Here is a 4,638-nt window from a genome sequence, read left to right as displayed (position 1 = left end):
CTTTCATGTCGTTTGTTGGTTTGTCATTCATCAAAACCTACGAATACAAACTTCGCATACAAGCAACATGATTTACAGATTTTCTGCTTTAGCTTCTGTGCTTCAGGCTTAGATTTTCTCTTTCTTGCTTCTTTGGTTACTGGCTTATGGAGGAAGCTTTTCTTCTCTTTCTCTTTCTTACTTTTCTGAAGTCTTGATGTGACTTGATTAGAGAGGAGAACGTTGCTTTGGTTGGAGCAATATGGTGGGAATTGAAAATCAAATCGGGCTTGGATCGATTTGGTTCATGTAACCCGTTTGGCCCATCTGATTTCTTTGGCTTCTAACTTTTGCTTTTGTTTGGGCTTTACCCATCAGCCTTGCTATATTGTCTTTATACCATTTTGGGCTGCTTGGATGAATTTGGCCTGCAACATGAAATAAATAATTAGTAATATGCCATTAAAGTTTGATCAACACTAATTATTTATTTTGCCCAAAAATAATGTTTGTCATCACTAATTAATTTAGTTAATTTCTTAACTCAACAGTCTTCTCTTACTTCTCTTGTGAGTTCTTCATTCATTTCATGCGTCACCATTTTTGGAACTTTTTGAATGCATTGATTAATTCCATTCCTGGTTGACTTGGTGAAAAGGTTGGAAAAGTGTTCTTCAATCAGCTTCATTATTGCCGAACTGTTATATACCCACTTCCCGTTGTTGTCCTTTAATCTCTCGAGTCTGTTTCTATCTCTTCTTTGAATTGTTGTGGCGTGAAAGAAGGTTGTATTCTTATCTCCCCATTTCAGCCACTTCAACCTTGATCTTTGGCCCCAAAACTTTTCTTCTTGCCTCCACAGTTGCTCTATCTTCCTTCTGATTTCTTGGATCTCTTCTTGCTGTTGTTCTGTCCAACTCGAGTCTTGCAGTTTTTGCAGCTCCTCTTGTAGTCTTGTAATTTCTCTATCCGCTCTGGTGAAAGTCCTTTTGCTCCAATGTTCTAACTCACTTTTACAATTCTTCAAATTTTTCAGCATGTTTTCCCATTTATTATATCCCCTTTCAAATTTGCTCCAGCCCCTTTTAATCACTTTTGCACAGTCCTTGTGATCGTCCCAAAAGGCTTCGTATTTGAAGTGCCTCGGGCTTTTCTTCTTTGGTTCTAGAGTTAGAATAAGAGGACAGTGGTCGGAGCTTATGGCTGGTCTTGCTTCCAAAACAGCATGTTGGTAAACTTGTTGCCATTTCCAATTCGTTAAACCTCTACCAATTCTTTCTTTTGTGACAAAGGTGTTCCTCGGGTTGCTGAACCAGGTGAAACGCCCCCTTTTAACTCTAAGTCCATGAGAGAGTTGGCGTCAATGAACTTCCTAAAATCCTCCATCTGACTCTTTGGTTTAGGATGCAGCCCCTCTTTCTCCTCCTGATAAATAATATCATTGAAATCTCCAATAAACAACTGTGGTGTATGTTCACTATCTCACTTCTGAGAGAGCTCTCTCCATAGTAACCTTCTTTGAGCAAACTTAGGGCTGCCATACACAAACTTGCATTTCCATTTATTACCTTTTAAATCATCAACATCAACAGCGATAACATTTTGAGACCATGAGTAAACATCAAGAGAGAAATTTTCATTCCAAAATAAACACAGACCACCGGACAGGCCTGGGGTTCTAAACAAAAGTAATTTGCAAATTTTAGCTTTCTTTTAATTCTCCTAATACATTTTTCTTTAGCTTTGGTTTCCATCAAGAACACTATGGCCGGCTTTATCTGTTTGCACAGATTTCTGAGTTCGGAGATTGTCGCGGGTGCCGCCAACCCACGGCAGTTCCAGCTTATGATGCTCATGGCTGAATTTGGGGCATGGTAAGGCCCGCCTCCTCAGCCGTTTGATTATTGTCCGCTTTGCTTCCCTTTTGTAGCTCCATCCTGCGATTTGCTCCTTTGGTTTCTTTTGCCTTTATTTTTCCTCTCTTGCTAGTATTGACTTCAACCTCCTGTCTTGTTTCTTCTGGTTCTCCATACTCCACTAGCATAGGCTCTGTCTCCTCTCTCTTCCTTTTGAGCTTCAATCTGGCTTTGATATTTTGAGCTAGTTCCACTTTCCAAGCTTCTGTTTTGTCATCTCTTCCCATGTTGCCATCTTCTTCGTCATTATTCTCATTGGGTAGTTCAACAAAGTACCATTCTCCATTTTTTGAGTTGTGGACCTGGGTTTCAGTTCTTCATTTGTTTGACTGCTCCTTCTGTTTCAATTCCCTGTATCTCCAGTACCTCCTCTCTCTTTCAAAAGCTTCCCGGTTTTTCTTACTCCCTTCCTCGATCATTTTCCTTCCTTTCCCCATGCTTGCTATTAATATCTGTTGGATAGTTGGGGGCTTGGATTGATATTCCTCACTGTCAGCCTTTTCCATTTCAATTTCTTTGTTGTTGCGCAGGCCCAGTATGCTTTGATTCTCCTTGCAGTTGCCTTGACAAAAACTCAGCTCATTTTCTTTATCACTTCTGTGCTCCTCTTGGGCTTGATCCAAAAAATTGCCTTCTTTTTTTCTCTTATAATCAGTATTTTGGTGTTCTGGGCTTACTGCTAGTTGGCCCAATTCTTCTCCTGTTGCTATCTGATTTTCCGGGATTTTGCCTCCTTCTATTCTCACCTGATTTTTGGGGTTTTTGCTGTCATTCTTCCCCCTCTCCTGCACTATCAGTCTTTCAGCCGCACTCTTCCTCGAGATTTCCTCCCTCTCTGACGTTTGTGGCTTGCTTCTGGTTTCTCCTACCTTGCTGCTTTCTGTACGTCTATCCTCACTCTCCCTGTTGAAACTGTGTTCCTCACGCGCGTCTTCTCCCTTCTCTTGCCTTCCTTGGTTTTCATTTTTGTTTCTTGTCATCTCCCTTGTGACTATAGCTCTTGCTGGGTTTACACCCAATCCTAGTTCATATCTGGGTCTCCTGGGATCTCGACTTGACATAGCTAGTTCATTCTTGCAGTCCTTCTTTCCATGGCCTATGATGTCGCACTTTAAACAATAACAATCTTGAAGTCTCTCGTACTTGAGTTCTATCCAAGTCTTCGGTTGCTTCTCCCTTGTCATCCAGAAACCAGTAGATAGTGGCTTTGTTATGTTGACGGCTACCCTGACCCTAAGGAAAGTTCTGACGAAGATATTCTCCCTTCTTGGATCTTCCACTTCAATAACTAATCCTATCATATTGCCGATGGTTTCTGCAGTTTCTTTCTCCATATATTCTAATGGAACACCATGTATTTGTAACCAGAACTCCATCAGCTCATGCTTTACTTCGTCTATGGCATCATTTTGTCCCCACAACTGCAAGTTTATTAGGTGGCCTCTGACACTCTATGGACCTCCTTTGAGTATTTGCATTCCCTTCTTCTGATCTTTAAAACTGAAGAGTAGTTTGTTCTTTCCTATTTCAGAGATAAAAACATTTTCTGGGTTGCCCCATATTCCTAATAGAGCATTTTTGCTTGCCTTGAAATTGATCTCTTTGTCTGCTATTAGTTTGCCCACTATATTGATGCAATCCTCTCTGTATTTGTTCTTCTCCTTTTTGTTTATTGTGATGGTCATTCCTTCAATCTGTTGAAACCCGTGAGTTGCACTAGCTATTATTCCCTGTAGACTTGTTGGTCCTTCTTCTCCTTGTTGCAGAATGATTTGGGGTTCCATTGGTTATGAAGGAGGTAGCTTGATGGATTATATGATGGTATTTCAATGACAATGGTACCGATGTTCAACTGGATTAAAAGGCAGTTAAGGTTAGGGGTATCAAGGTAGGAAAGAGGGTGATGGTAGAAAGTTAAAAGACTAGTAATGGGTGTTGATGAGATCAACGTTCTCAAGGAATAAAACCCGAGGTTCTGGTATGCTCTCATTACGAGAGAAGCGGTGCTCTCCTTGAGAGAGAAATAATTGAAATAATTAATGATTCATTGTTATTGCCTTGTTGTGCATGTGAACCCTCAGTTATTTATTATTCCATAATTCAAGTGATAACGTCTCACAACCAATAGGAGGTAAAAGTCCTGATTTTTTCATTTTTGTCAAATATCTATACCAATATATAACGGGGATACGGAATTTTGGTATCCAATTCTTTCTTCCTATTTTACCCCTATTCTCTCTTTATTAGAAACCGTATTTATCCCACGACACGACAGAACTTAAAAACTGATTTCAATAAAAAATAAAAAAACTGTTACTACGTACTTAATTTTTTTTATTTTATTCACTTTCAATAAAAAAATTATTAATACGTACTCAATTTAAATACCGATTCCTTTTTAATAACAAAATAACAGACGTCATAGTAACATAATTAATTGGTATTCTATAACAAAATTAATTAAATTAATATACACTCTTATGCTTATTATTTAACTTAAAAAAATTACATATTACAGAGCATTCCTTGATAAAAAAATATAAAAAGTTACTAGAATTTGGTGTCTAATTTTTTTTAGACTTCGTATATCCTTACATAATCTATTTCATAAAATAAATTTAGTGGACAAAATAATAATTTTTTAATATTCCATCTTTATCATATAATACATAAATAATTAAAAAATAAAATAAACAATGTATTCATAAAACTAATAATAACAAATAGAATAAAGAGAAAAAAA

This window comes from Arachis duranensis, chromosome 9, assembly GCF_000817695.3.
Source record: "Arachis duranensis cultivar V14167 chromosome 9, aradu.V14167.gnm2.J7QH, whole genome shotgun sequence".
Taxonomy (NCBI): Eukaryota; Viridiplantae; Streptophyta; class Magnoliopsida; order Fabales; family Fabaceae; genus Arachis; species Arachis duranensis.
The sequence above is the reverse complement of the archived record's forward strand: the minus strand, read 5'-3'. Positions refer to the sequence as shown.